Source organism: Bufo gargarizans, chromosome 7 (genome assembly GCF_014858855.1).
Source record: "Bufo gargarizans isolate SCDJY-AF-19 chromosome 7, ASM1485885v1, whole genome shotgun sequence".
Lineage (NCBI taxonomy): Eukaryota > Metazoa > Chordata > Amphibia > Anura > Bufonidae > Bufo > Bufo gargarizans.
Genome location: NC_058086.1, coordinates 182,413,723 through 182,429,740, shown reverse-complemented (window position 1 = coordinate 182,429,740; position 16,018 = coordinate 182,413,723). Strand labels below are relative to the sequence as shown.

The 16,018-nt window shown below is 41.5% G+C and overlaps 1 protein-coding gene across 1 annotated transcript in view; it reads left to right on the top strand.

Annotated features, from left to right (window-relative positions):
* Nucleotides 1-16,018, top strand: part of LOC122944238 (voltage-dependent calcium channel subunit alpha-2/delta-3-like) — a 448,666-nt gene that overhangs the window by 349,518 nt on the left and 83,130 nt on the right. The window lies entirely within an intron of this gene.

Sequence of the window (16,018 nt, the reverse complement as noted above, 5' to 3'; positions counted from 1 at the left end):
CCATATAAAATGCAATACTATACATATCAATACAAACTATATACTGTACAATGAAATTGCAGATACCCCCTGGTCTGGGGTATTGCATTCTGGTCCAAATTCATAGCAACATAATGATTTATGATGCAGTGAGTTCCTGCCTAACTGCATCTCTACTGTACTGTATTCACATGAGTGCTGTGAGTGCAGTCATTACAAGCTAAGTTTCCCATACACATTACAGTATAATGGGCCAGATGGCTGGACCCATTATTGGCAAAACTGGCCAACGATTTAAAACTTATATACTGAAGACGTATCATCTAGGTCATCAGTATCTGATCAGTGGACCCCCGCCGATCAGCTGTATAGTGGCTAGGCTTGGTATCGCAGCTCATCTCCCTTTACTTGTAAGGGGTTGAGCTGTGCCTAGGCCATGTGACCGATGAACATGTCATCACTTGGCATAGGGAAAGCTAAGAGATGGTTGCAGCGCTACTGTGATTGCCGCGGCCTTCTCAAATAGCTGATCGGCGGGGTTCCAAGGTGTCGGACTCCCACTGATCAGATAGTTTAAGTCTTGGAAAACCCATATAATGTGTATGGGGAGCTCCTGACTTACCCCCAACAGATGATATTGTGGGAGAGAAGGATTGGGTGTGTTCAATTTCATGGCTCAAGTCTTTTGTTCTCCTGGGAGAACTGTGAGTGTCTGGCAGCAGATTTCTCCTCTCTCCTCATTGACACCATATACATTCACAGCCCAAATAAGCATCTATGTATATAGGGGAGTGAAGAGAGATAGCCGCCAGCCAAGTGAGCCTTTGTCTGACAGCTATTGAAGGTCCAGCTTAAAGAGGACCTTTCACTAGAATAAAACATCTAAACTAACTATACAGACATGGAGAGCGGCGCCCAAGGATCCCCCTGCACTTACTATTATCCCTGGGCGCCGCTCCGTTCTCCCGGTATAGCCGCCGGTATCTTCATAGTTAGGCTCCACCCAGGGGAACCTGCCGGCGTCTCCTTCTCCCAGGCTGTAGCGCTGGCCAATCGCAGCGCTCAGCTCATAGCCTGAGAGAAAAAAAGCCTCTCAGGCTATGAGCTGAGCGCTGCCATTGGCCAGCGCTACAGCATAGGAGAAGGAGACGCCGGCAGGTTCCCCTGGGTGGAGCCTAACTATGAAGATACCGGCGGCTATACCGGGAGAACGGAGCGGTGCCCAGGTATAACAGTAAGTGCAGGGGAATCACTGGGCGCCGCTCTACACGTCTGTATAGTTAGTTTAGATGTTTGATTCTAGTGAAAGGTCCTCTTTAAAGAGGACCTTTCACCGATCCTGACATTCTGAACTAAGTATTGTGGGGGTTTAGCTCTTCTCCGGGGGTCATTCTCATAGGTTACTTCACCAGACACGTATATAATGTCCAAACATTGCATTTATTGTGCAACATCAGCAACAACAAAATGACAAAATAATAAACACTCGCCCGTCCAGGCTCTAACTAAACACAAAGTTTCCTGACTCACCTAGGTCAGAGTTCACACCTTGTGAACTCATGCGGCTTTGTCAGCCAATGTCCCACTTGAGTCTGGCGCCTTAGACCACTCGGCCATCCTGACAAACTCCAGTTAACTGTTTCTTGTGGGGGATTTGGGCTCAGTAGTCTGCCTGACTATGGCCGTGCGACCCTCCCAGGCGTCGCTACGTCCCCCAACTCCAGGCTACCACCCAGCCTCGTGGCCCCTCAGCCTTGCCGGGCTGAGACCACACTCACAGAGCCTCCAGGCCTCTGTCACAGTCTCTGTCCCAAGACAACACTTCCCCCTTGCTGACACCCTGGGAGGTGCTTTATGCCAGCCCTTATTATCTCCAGCTTGCCTCACCTGTGGTGGAATAGGGGTGTGAACCGCACTATCCACCCCTTCCTTTCCTCTAAGCTGCGTGAGACCTGTCACTGTCTCACAGTATACAGACATGTAGAGCAGCGCCCGGGGATCTCACTGCACTTACTATTATCCCTGGGCGCCGCTCTGTTCTCCTGCTATGCCCTCCGGAATCTTCAGTCACTAAGTTATAGTAGGCGGAGTCTGCCCTTGTTCTGCTGTAGCGCTGGCCAATCGCATCGCAGAGCTCACAGCCTGGGAGAAAATAACCTCCCAGGCTGTGAGCTCTGTGCTGCGATTGGCCAGCGCTACAGCAGAACAAGGGCAGACTCCGCCCACTATAACTTAGTGACCGAAATCTCTGCCTACTATAACCTTCTGACCGAAGATACCGGAGGGCATATCCGGAGAACGGAGCAGCGCCCAGGGATAATAGTAAGTGCAGTGAGATCCCCGGGCGCCGCTCTACATGTCTGTATATTTAGTTCACAATGTCAGGATCGGTGAAAGGTCCTCTTTAAGTATCTCCATATCACCATATGACTCTACACAGTGTCAGTACAGAACTGTATTACATAGTGGCCTTGTGGTAACATAATAACATAAATGAACTACATCTGGCTACAAGCCGCCAACACGCTCTGCATGCGTAAACCCTAACAGATGACTAAGTCAGTTATCTGCGGTTTACTAGCCCATTAAGTGTTAATGTTTGCCTGCAGAATGCAGCTCATTATACAGCGTGTCAGGTGTAAGGTTCCTACAGATTAATGCTTCCCTATTAATTGCTCCGCCGGCATGTTTAGGTTCACTGAATTGAGACAGAACGAGCCCTTGTATTGTAAGAAAGTTAATTAAACAAAGTAATGATTTTTGTTTGAATTTTTGTGGGGGCAAAGAGGTCGGTTCTCCAGCAGCCGGCGTCTGTATGCATCGCTCAGCCATGTCGTATGACTTTGTAACATTCAGTCACCGTGTCGCTGACGCTAGCTGCAATTGCTTCTGTAGCTAAAATCCCACTATGCAAAAAATGATGCTCAAAGCAAATCAAAATTCCTTACTGTATATATATAAAAATTCCTGGGTTCAAAACTCAATGCGCCAGACACATAAAAGCCCCTAGAATACTAGAATTTTACACATGACAATGCTTCTGCTGTAAGGTTCTGCTTAAATCATGTTTATGACTTCCCATAACATGGCGTGCTAAATCCTCTTATCAAACCAAAACAGAATATATTTTTATAACTCGGAATTTCCAAGTCAATAAAAAATTCTAAATGGATGCATATTATAAAAAGAATCCAGAACCCTTTTTGCCTTGTTAACATCATCAATAAACGCTTGAAAATGTCAAATCTTGTCAAACCCCATCGGTCTTAGATATTTTGCACTTAATTAGTTTGCCTTTGGTTCATAGAAAGTGTAATTACTACAGTAATGCGGGCAGTGCAGACTGGTGCCACTAGATGGCAGGGTTGAGCTGTAGTTTCTACACTGGAGGTTATTGTACAAGCCAAAATAAAAGTGGAGTCAAATTCATCAAGAGGAGCAAAGCAGTAGTTTAATCATTGCTCACATGCTAAAATCGCCAAATTTTATTTTCTGATGGGTTTGCAAACTGGGAATAAAAACATCATATAAAAAATTATAAATAGAACATAGCATAAAAGTGCATGGCAACAGATGTACTCAATTTTTTACACTGTGCTCTTATTGTTTGGCTGTGTTACAGCCCCAGTGGTGTAGCTAAGAAGTGAGTGTCTGAGGTTTCTTACCCGCTCGTCTATACACAGAAAGTTAACTGGAAATGTTAGATATGTAGGTAAAAGCATCATCTTACCATACGTCAGTCCAAGTAGATAACTGGTCGGCACAGCTTCACAATATGCGGTGCATGTGTCAGCGGTCTGGCGTCCAAGGAAACAATGTTGCAAAAAAGACCGGCACTTCGCAATAGATGACTGTGTTATAGTGGATTTATTGGTCACATATTACAGCATAGTGACGCGTTTCAGCACCAGTGTGCTTTCAATAGTCTGATGGTGCTGAAACGCGTCACTATGCTGTAATATGCGACCTATAAATCCACTATAACACACTCATCTATTGCGAAGTGCCGGTCTTTTTTTGCAACATTCTTACCATATGTCAGTCCATAAGACACACGCTGTGACATCTTATTCATTGCGGAAGAAACACTGAAACGCGTTTCAAGCACATGGACTGCACAGGACCCTGGAGAACAAGCGTATGAGGATCACTGTTCCCTCTAAGCTGCGTTCTCTGGAATTGAAAGGGTTAAAAATTCCAAGCTAAAGTTGTTATTGGGCTCGTTACTCCTCGTTAGCATGTTGTTTTAACCCTCTCTTTTCCAGAAACGCTGATAGGGATCCCCCTACTTGACATTTATAGACAGTTTATAATAAATTACATGTTCAGTTTGGAAGAACGTGATGAACACATTGCCGACAGTCACCGACATGGTTGTCAGACACTCCCCAGCTGAGGGCGGGTTCTCACCAGCGATAGGAAGTCCGTCCTAGTGTTTCACTGTAACAGAGTTATAACGGAATATAAAGGAATTCTTGGATGGAATGCAAAGTGCAGGCCCACTTCTACCTCCAGAACGGCGACTCCGAAGCAAAGAAAAGTGCATGTGCAGCATGCTCTCAATTCACCTGTATGAGAGTTCCGAATATAGCCAAACAGACGCTCTTGGCTATGTTCGGACGTTCTGTAGCAGTAAATGGAGAGTGCACAGTGCATGCAAGCGCACCTCTCTATTCACCTCTTTGGAACTGACATAACTCCCATAACAGTGAATGGAGGTTGGCTACACTTATGAGGTGCGGTCTCCTTCACTTTGGGGGACTTGCTCTGACATTGGAGGAAAATCCTAGCAAAATGCCACTTATGTCTGCATCGGAATACCTCTATAACTTTATGCTGTCTACACTTTATACAAGATTAGTGAATTTGTCCCTTTGATTCAGATACATAATAAATAGTGTTGAGAGGAGCATCTGAAATGGAATTCTGTGTGAAGTTTAGGAAAACTTCCATTCTAAATTATTTTGAATTTTCTTCGTGGTTCATGGTAACAAATCACTTTTCCTAAAATGCACATGTTACAAGGTGAAACTAAGTGTAGAGGAGACAAGCCCGGGAACTCAAGATAACAAATAATGCTGTGCAGCCAGCCAATTTGCAGATATACATCCCCAGTGATGTCACAGCCCTATGAAACTCACATCCCACGCAGTCTCTGCCATTGTCTTGTGAGCTGAGCATAGCTGATTAATAGAAGAATATTGGAGAGGGAGAGTGCAGGGAGAGTGTAGGGAGAGTGCAGGGAGAGTGTAGGGAGAGTGCAGGGAGAGTGTAGGCAGAGTGCAGGGAGAGTGTAGGGAGAGTGTAGGGAGAGTGCAGGGAGAGCGCAGGGAGCATGCAGGGAGCGTGCAGGGAGACTTATTCTGCATCAGTTTTATTTATTTATTCCCACATTTACTTATTCCTACATCAGCTGTGAACTAAGATATGTAATTCAATGCCAATAAGATGTAAGCCTTTATTATTCTGGTGCCAGTGTCCCAACCAATACCATTCAGTCTGCACCCCTTAGGGGGGGCCAGGTCTTAATGAAGACCATCCTCATCTTTTGCTGATCTTACTTCTTCCAAATCATCCTTCAAAGTCTCCATGTCCTAGAAAAGTCAGCAAGATGAAAGGGAGTAGGGGCTGGACATTCCTAATGACATATTCTCATCGATATTAGATGATGTGGAAAAGGAGGAAAAGCAGATGGCAGAAGAAGGGCTCCCACCTGTACGGCAGGAGAGCGCTGGGGTTGGAGAAGTGGGTATGCCAGAGATGATTAATATTCAGTGTCAAATAACCTGGAGGATATTGCAGGCCAGAACAGCAATAATTTGCATATTGTGCCCCCACTTTCCCAACCAAACGCCATACCAGCAACAGCTCCTTTTTAAAGGTACCATGTGGCCATATGAAGAAGACAATGAAGAAGGACTATATAATGCGGTCTTCATTATCAAATGAAAGGCAGATGGGGGCTAATTGGCTGTGGGGTTCTTCACCACAACATGGCCACAACCCGCCGGCAGCACGGCTGCTCCATTTTGCCATACCCTAAGGCAGAGTGGCCTGGGTATACCTGATTTATAGAGATTTGTGAAGAATTATTTTGGAATGAATCAAATTTCCTGGTGAACTTTGGCAAAGTTACTGAATCAAATTTTTCAAAACTTCACTCATCTCTAGTAATAAAAAGGGTGGGTGGTGGAGTGGGCGTAGCTATAGCCATGGCAGCCATAGCACTTGCTATGGGGCCCAGAGATTGGGGGGAACCCATTCAGGTGTAAGAACATTATACCTTTTGTAGGAAATAACAATATGGTGGCTTTTTGCTATAATGTGTTTTTATATATATATATATATGGTGCTATTTTAAATGCATTTAATCATTAACCCCCTTACACTAGGCAGTGGGGAATATCAATTACAGCGTCACCCCTGGGTGGTGGTAGGCAATGATTTATACAAAGTGAAGATTAAGAACTTTTACAAAGAGAGCAATTATCTGCAAAATCTCTTGCATTCATAATAATCATCGAGACAGCATTTAAAAGGATGTAATTAATTTACATTTAAGGAATTAAATGTCTTATTTTTTCCTGCTAAGTTTTTCATCACTCTTTCAATTATCAGATTGGTAATATCCTTCCAACACAGTGCATGGTAAATGCGCAGATTTCACGGCTATAATTTTCCCTGTATGAAAAACAAAACTGGTTTTGACCAGTGATTTGCAGAACGACAGGATCCGTTAGCGTTCGGCAAAATATTAATTGCATATGGGGTTTTGCGAAAACTATCCAGTTCGTTCTAGAAATAATTTTATTCAAATTGCTGCATGTCTGTCAGAGTATTTACATTCTCCGTCTAGCGAGGAATTAACACATCTTAGCCGCGGCACTAAACACTAAGCTTGTTCTTCCATTTCTGAACATAATCCAGTGTTTGATTAACATATAAAGTATTTCTTAGAGAGAGATTTGCAGCCTGAATTTGTTGATTTAAAGTGAACTCGGCGTCTAATGTAGAGAACGCTAATCTGAGAGATCGCTACAAGCCGAGAATTTTATTACGGCAGGTGGAGGAAGAACTCCTTTAAGTGAACGGTCACTGCGACAGATCTATTCAAATAAGGATATCAGTGTGATTCCCTAATGGAGCTCTATCAGTGTGTACACTAGACCCTCAAAGTGCCCCAAAAGGGGGCTGAAAATAAAGCATTTCCTGGTCCTGGATGTATTTCTGGAGTGTAATAATATTACCGGTTAAGCCTCATGAAGACGTCCTTGGAACACGGTCCGTGAGATACCGGACTGGCATTGCAGGAGCGCACAGCGTCATTGGTTGCTATGGCACCGTGCGCTCCTGCAATGCCAGTCCGGTATCTCACGGACCGCGTTCCACGGACGTCTGCATGAGGCTTTACAGTTACTAGATTTCCGGAGAGGGGTCGTTGATCCAGGGAGTTATTCCGATTGCCTGATTGGAGTTGGGCAGGAATTTTTTCCACTAAAATGAGGAAAATTGGCTTCTTACTCACAGGGTTTTTTGCCTTCCTCTGGATCAACTTGCAGGAAACAGGCCGAACAGGATGGACAGAGGGCTTTTTTCAGCCTTATAAACTATGTTACCATGTTACTATGTCCCATGGAGTAACTAAATGAAGCACAGGATTCATTTCACCCAGCTGACACCTGTGGAAGGGGTCATGGGCAGCATGATGGCTTGGGGCGGGTTCGCATAAGGGCTCATGCACACGACCGTATGTATTTTGTAGTCCACAAAACACGGTATCCGCAAAAAAATACGGATAATGTCCGTGTGCATTCCGTTTTTTGCGGAACGGAACAGCTGGCCCCTAATAGAACAGTCCTATCTTTGTCCGTAATGCGGACAATAATAGGACATGTTCTATCCTTTTACGGAATGGACAAACGGAATGCACACAGAGTAACGTCTATTATTTTTGGGAACCCATTGAAATAAATGGTTCCGCATACGGTCTGCCAAAAAAATGGAACGGACACGGAAAGAAAATACATTCATGTGCATGAGCCCTCAGAGTTAGAAATTCCATTATAGTGTTCCATTATAACGGAATTTTAGGGACTTTTTTTTCCATCATGTATAACAAAATAAAACGGAACCGTTATTTGTGCCCATAAAAATGTATTAGGATGGAGCAACACGGACTGCCTCTTAAAGGGTTCTGTAGTGCATGCCGTTATAAAATTCCATTATACTCCGTTATAACTCTGGAATGGAATTCCCTAATGCTAATGCGAACCCACCCTTAGCCATTAGCACTGTTGTCCTGGGGTCAAGGGTCTGAATCTAACCAAGGATAACATCTACATAAGCGAGCGTATTAAGTAAGTTTTTGTGTTATTCATTTCATTCCTTTTTTAGCACAAAGCAAGTTTCCCAGTGTCTTGCACACACATCAGCGATTGGTGTTGTCTATGTGTTTACATGGTGACAGACTACAAACAAACCCTCTGTGTAGTCTGGTCCAGCTGTTATGTGTTTTTATGCTTTCTCTGCCGCCTCTTCTTGGAAATTTACAGATCTAGTAGTAACACATGCTTTCAAGGTTTATTTGTAGTCTGCAACTATGGGACACACAGGTCTGCATAGCAGCTGTTTACACATTGGGGCAACAAGAACATTGATTGTAAAAGTGTTCAAATCCTTTAAAATGTAAAGAGCACCCGATCAACCTTCTCTAAACCAGTGGCACAGCCCCCTAAAAGATGATAGCCCACCTTACTTGTGAGTGCACCGTGATTCTGGCACACCTTGGACCAAATATGGTGGAATTTAGACCAACTCGGGGGAATCCAGGTTTGCAGACATGATATGTGCCTATCCCAACAAGGGAGCATGGCTTACCCAAAAAGAGGTGTGACTTCAGATAAAGTGGGCGTGGTCTACTGTGCAACACATTGTTCCACAATTATGTTGTAAAATTCGGTCTCAAAATATGGCAACCAATAGGTGGTATGAGGTTAGACAAAACTGTCTATCCCTGACGGAAATTTATCATCCAGCCTAAACCACTATGATAAATTTGGTGCAGGTCTCGACAGCCTTTCACAGTTTACACCGGGCATCCTCAAACTGTGGACCTCCAGCTGTTGCAAAACTATAACTCCCACAATGCCCGAACAGCCTACAGGTATCAGTCTACAGCAGGGCATTGTGGGAGTTGTAGTTTTACAACAGCTGGAGGGCCGCAGTTTGAGGATGCCTGGTTTACACCATCTATAGGATTAGTTAATCTGCCCCAATAAGCACGTTTTCATCTTCAATGTTGCCAAAGGGGAAAGTTCTTCAATTTTTTTCCACCAGGAAAAAATAAGACTTTAAAGGGCTTCTGTCAATAGATTTTGTACCTATGAAACTGGCTGACCTGTTGCATGAGGCAATTAGTGTCGAGCAAATCAAAGTCAAATAAATTGACTTCGATACAAATTTCAGGAAAAATTAGATTTTCCAAGAAGCCAAATTTCCTCACGCTTCGTGATAACGAATCTATTTTTAAAAAAATGGCATTAAAACAAAAATAAAATAAAATTATCACCTTTTTTATTAACTCGCGTAGAATCTTGATTGAAGAAACCGCGCAAAATCCCGTTAGTAGTATGTTCTGCTATTACCAAAATAAATTTTAAAACGTGAAAAACATATCCCTTTTTTTATAAAAGTATAAAAAAACAAAAAAAACTTGAAATAAAAATTACGTAAAACAAGAGCCCTGTGTCTCACCGAAAAAGGCACAAAAACTATTTTACATAAACAAATGAAAAAAAAAGTTATTAAAAATAAGTTATTCCTTTCAAAGATGCGTGTATATAAAGAAAAAAAAATAAAGAAAATGCACTTGGTCGGGAAGGGGGGTAAATGGCCCGGTGATGAACTGGTTAACTATGATAGTTTACAGGGTAAGTGTATTTTCACATGTGCACTTTCCCTTTCCGCTGTTAAGATCCATCACAGGATCTCAATACTGGAGGAAAACCCTTCAGTTTTGTCCTCATTCATTGTCAACTGAAGGGAACGGAGTCACCAGAATGTATTCCGTTCCGTTTCATTGTGTTCCCATGACGCACACAAAAGTGCTGCGAGCAGCGTTTTTGAGTACGTCATGGGATGCGGAGAAAACGGATTTGGCATCATTGACCTACATTGTGTTTCATGCCGGATGCTTTTTCTCGGACACAAAAGAAAACTGAACCGTCATGGCTATTTTTGAGATAATACAACCGGATCCGTTCATAACTGATGCAGCCGGTAGTGTTATCATGACGGAAGTGTTTTTGCTCCATGAGCGGTGAAGTGTTTTTGCTCCAAACGCCAAAGATCCAGCAAAAACGCCAATGTGAAAGTAGCCTAATGCACCACATTGACAAGCCTGGATATGGGCAGCTATATAAACTGCTAAAACCAGCAAGAAGGCAATTCTAAAAAAAACTAACAAAAAAAACGGGTATTATTAATTTTGACTACAAATCCCTTATGAACATGCCATGCACAATGTAGATCTATAGCTCTATGAAGTCATATTTACAATCCAATCAGCTCATAAAGAGTTAAGTGCGGATTGGAAGGTACAGTATGTATAGGGTTCTGGGTGACCCGTGAAGTGTGTCCAAGGGCACTCGTCTACTGAAATGATGATAGATGAATGTAATAGTGTCCGAGACCATTATCACTACACATTTGCATAAAAGTAATCACAATAGTAAGGTACATTAAAAGTATTAATTACCCATTAAAATAGTCATTTAAAATCCATTACATTGGGTGCTAATAAATGGGTGATCATTCAAGTAGCAAGTGCGGAGTCTGAGCAGTTTAATATCATTTATATTACAATTTACGTTTCTTTTTCTCTGCTGGAATAACGTGTCAGAATAATAAATGTATTTGTTTTCTGGACTCAATAGAACTTTATATTATATAGACTCACTCTACAATGGATTAGGCAGTGGCTGAGGGACAGTAGTCAATGGAGTATATTCAGACCAGGGTCTTGTTACCAGTGGGGTACCTCAGGGATCTGTTCTGGGACCCATATTGTTTAATATCTTTATCAGCGAAATTGCAGAAGGCCTCGATGGTAAGGTGTGTCTTTTTGCTGATGACACAAAGATTTGTAACAGGGTTGATGTTCCTGGAGGGATACACCAAATGGAAAAGGATTTAGGAAAACTAGTGAAATGGTAAAAAATCTGGCAACTAAAATTTTATGTTGATAAGTGCAAGATAATGCACCTGGGGCGTAAAAACCCAAGAGCAGAATATAAAATCAGTGATACAGTCCTAACCTCAGTATCTGAGGAAAGGGATTTAGGGTCATTATTTCAGAAGACTTAAAGGTAGGCAGACAATGTCATAGAGCAGCAGGAAATGCTAGCAGGATGCTTGGGTGTATAGGGAGAGGCATTACCAGTAGAAAGAGGGAGGTGCTCATGCCGCTCTACAGAGCACTAGTGAGACCTCATTTGGAGTATTGTGCTCAGTACTGGAGACCGTATCTCCAGAAGGATATTGATACTTTGGAGAGAGAGTTCAGAGAAGAGCTACTAAACTAGTACATGGTTACTCACCAATATGTCAAATTCTGATACAATTACTGTAACTGGGATACTCTATTATTATTGTATAAATATCACGCAAAAAAAGAGTAAATTCACTTCCCATAGATTAAAAATATAATGTTTATTCAAACAAGCAGAAATAAAAAAATAACAAATCATAATCATATAAATTTCATAATAATGGTTAGCATATAGTGGAAATATCCAATTGGAAGTGCCACCTGACCTGAATTAGTACACCTAAGAGTAATAAGTCTATGGAAAAGTACTGGGCATAGAATGAAATATAGTGAACATACTATACACTGAATTAAGTATAACAGAGAGATCCACCCTCTAAAAATATGTCAATGTACTCAAAAAAGACCACACTCTCTGACGCCATGAACCAAGGCCAAATGATAATGAAATGTCTTGAAAGATAACTAAAGTAAAGAAAGATTATCATACCAGATAGTGACAGGAAAAGTGGACGCTGCCTCCTTGGCGTACGTTTCGCCGTTCTGCTTCCTCAGGAGTCAGAACATATTATTAGGCCCAGTGGCCTGTGTGAAAACTGCCTGATTTCAGATTTTATTTTTGTATTAAAAGAGATAGTGATATGGAAAATGAAATAGAAAATCACAAAAAATTTGAAAAAAAAAGTGTGGGTTAAACAATAGGTCATTTTCTGATGACACATTCCTTTTAAATGTTGTGTATCATTTCTAATAAAAATGGACACATCCAGAGCTCACCCCTGCTCTGTCTGGAAATGTACCTTATACCTTGCGAATGGTATGCTGCTCTAGGTTGTATGGATGCTTTACTACTGAACCATCGAGAATCTTATACCGAGCACAGATAAATTATGCAGAATTGTGATGCACAGCGAATCCGTCGAAAACCACAGAGGAAACATTTTTCTTTGTGCACCTCACATTCTATTATTTACAACAGTCTTTCTCGTTTTGCTGTTACAATTAAGTTTGGTTCATATAAAGCTGCTGTAATTTATCTCGTCGCCCATCGCGGGCAGCACATTTTTATTGAAGCCTAACATTTTTACCATGTACTAAAAGAGAAAAATACAGCAGTAAAAATGTCAGATCTAATATGATGTGCAGAAGTAAAAAAGTCTTGACACCGATCCGGCTGTAACTGTAAGTAATTGTGTTACTAAATCTTCTGCCTCCTTCTGATGCTATTAGTCAAGAACATTTCTTACCAGAATTGTGGGGCTTATTCAATGAAAGGTGAAAAAAGGAGAACAAATCGAAAGAGACGCATATCTGTTATCTTGTGATTATTGGTTAAACTGTGGAAACAGATAGTCCAAAAGAAATGTGGCGGAGAACAAGGGGCGTAGTTCAGATGGGCAAAGTTTAGTCTTCCATTGTAGCGGGAGGTTTCTTCTAGCATAAACTTCCCAGCCCCAGACACAAAGCAGACTAGGCCCCACAGTTGTCTCAAAAATATTACTTACCTGCAGAAATGCAGGGGTAGGATAAATATATATATTTTTAAATGTCCTAATTTATCAATTTGGGATATTCACATTGAAAGATGCTCTTTAACCTGTTGGGGACACATGACGTACCGGTATGTCATGATGTCCCGGTACTTAAGGACACATGGCGTACCGATACGTCATGTGTATTTCCGATCACCACCGTGCGGCAGGCAGTGATCGGAACTGGGTGCCTCCTGAAATCAATCAGGCAACCTGAGACAATGCCGAGGGGGGTCCTGTGACCCCCCCGTATCGGCGATCTCTGCAAACTGTAGGTCAATTCAGACCGGCGGTTTGCAGCGCTGTCGGAACTTATCTTTTGGCTTGCAAGCACGATAAAGGCATATAGGACTATATTACAATACCATAAAAGATAAAAGTGAGCAACAGCTTCAATACGGACATTAACAGAGGCACTGGATTTAATCCATTACATTGTTTCTGGATACCATCACTCAGAACTTCTACGACGACGGTCACTGGGGAAGGACCTTAGTAAGGTAAGCACCAACGTTTATGCTCACACACAGAGGCTACGTGCGCTACCACACTCCATGTCCAGGTACACCAGTCTGAAACTGACTTACCCTTGCAAATAAGTCGTCCTTATAATTCCTTTCAAGTTAGAAAATGCCGACATCATAAGTATCTCCAGTTTTATGGACTGAATGACCCTCGATTGCAGTGGTCCCAATGACATTTTTGTTATTCCCGTTTGAGGAGTGAGTAATAATCTGAAAATGCCGCTACTGATATAAGGACATACATTTGTCATAGTGTACACATTACAGTGATATACACTTATCAAGTTTGCGAATATCTGGAAGCTATTACTACAGTTTATGTAATACTAGATAATGCGCATTATCAATATATCTATGCTGCTATTGTACTTTTCTTGATGATTTTTATTTTTACATGTGTTTAGATTTTTTTATATCAGATTTTTATCAATTTTAATATTTTAGATTAATAAATACGTACTCCCGTTGAACGCGTGCCTGCCTGCTAATATTTTGAATTACAATGTGAATAAATAGCCTACCATACTAATGTACAGAATATTAATAAGGTACCTTTTAATAAAAAAGAATATGTTGTTTATTACCGTGTAACACTACTGATGTTTCAATATTGTTTTATTTTTACTTTTTATAAAATATTTTTCGATAACTGTCCACCTTGAGACCTTACCTAATTTTATGTTTGAAGTGCCCGGGTGAAGACTTTCAAGAAGCAGAAGCCCAGTATATTGACTCTTCACAGTCCAGGAACTTTACCATAAACGTCTTGAGTCCGTATCCTTGGCTCCTGTATATAATGTAACTTGTGTTACATTACAGTGTATTAAGTTCAATGATCCTTCTATGTCCTGCATCAGAATGGCCTGGCTTTTGTATCTGGCTTATAATTAGATGATGGGATTTAACACTTTCTATTTTCATTAGTTTTATCTTTGTTAATTAGCCCGGCTTCCTCTTAAGTCTCCAACTATCATATGAGATAAGGAAGGGTAAGCTGAACGCTGCAGTCTCATGGCATCTGTTTTTTTTTTTTTGCAGTAGGTCAAAAAGAATCAATATATTTTGTCAAAACTATCCCGGCTTATCTTTTACCAGGAAATAGCGTGCAATCCATGAGGACAGGATGCCCTCTGCGAGAAGTCATTGTGTAGATGTGGAGGATGCAGTAAATATTCTGTTATATTGTTAAGTGGTGAAGACATGGACCATAGATGTGCAAATATCTATAAATTTCACTATAAGGGACCGTTCACATCAGTGGTGTACATAGAGAAGTAAGGGCCCCATAGCAAGGATAAAACCAGCCCCCCCCCCCCACAGGACAGGGGGGTTTCCATCTAAACCCCTTTCAATGACCCTTGGGCCATTTTTTCCACTGCCTCATTTGCTAAAAGTTGTTCCTTTAGAGGGTAGAGTCTGAACAAGTTTTCACCTCCAGTAGAAGAGGAGATAATACCAACTAAGACTGGGCCCCCTCTTGCCCTGGGTCCTATAGCAGTCGCATGGTCTGCCACTATGGTAGTTACGCCCCTGGTTCACATGATCATATCCGTTTTGTGGATACTGGCTGTGTGCATCTCACATTTTCTGCGCGCCCTATTATAGAACTGCCTATTCTTGTCCGCAAAATGGGCGCGAATAGGATATGTTTTATAATCTGCAGAATGGCAGCACGTATGTGGACAGCACACAGAAGACAGAAGACATCCATGTGCTGGACGCCTTTTTTGTGGCCCCATAAAAATTAATGTGGCCGGGAGCGATCCGCAAAAAATGCATATCGAAACATAGACCAAAAATACAGTCCTTTCAAATCCCTCTAAGGATTAGACAATTGATTGGTTGTCATTCGGGCAGCTACCGTGCTGAATTTCAGGGGCCGAGTGCAGGGGACCCATTTTTAAACCATCACCTGGGCGTTGAGTAGAAATAAATTGGGATTAAGCCAAATGTGCAACTTTTCGAAATCTCTCCTATTGACAGTAAGTGCAACTCAAGTTAGTAAAAGTCGAAAAACTTGAATTTGGCAAATAGTACATCAGATAACTCAGAATAAAGTTTTATTACTGTTATTATTATTATTATTATTATTATTTTTTAATTAAGATATTGACTAGACACGGTTGAATTTCTTAAAATTTGTTTCAGGTCTCATTAATCCAATTCGAGCTTGGTATTCGATTCAGGTATGAATTGATTCTACTTGAAATAAAAGCACTTTGAACGACTGGAAAAATCTCTCTCTCACACAGAAAAATTTGGCTGAATCGAATCTCAGGAAATTCTGATTCTAACAAGTTTTTTTTTTTTTTTTTTTAATTCGGGTCAGATTTAGATTCTAAAGAATCAATTCGCTCTTCTCTAATATTGACGTAATAAGCTGAAATGGATGAGAAGGTTTCCCAGAAGTAATGCAGATTATTGCCTTTCTTTCT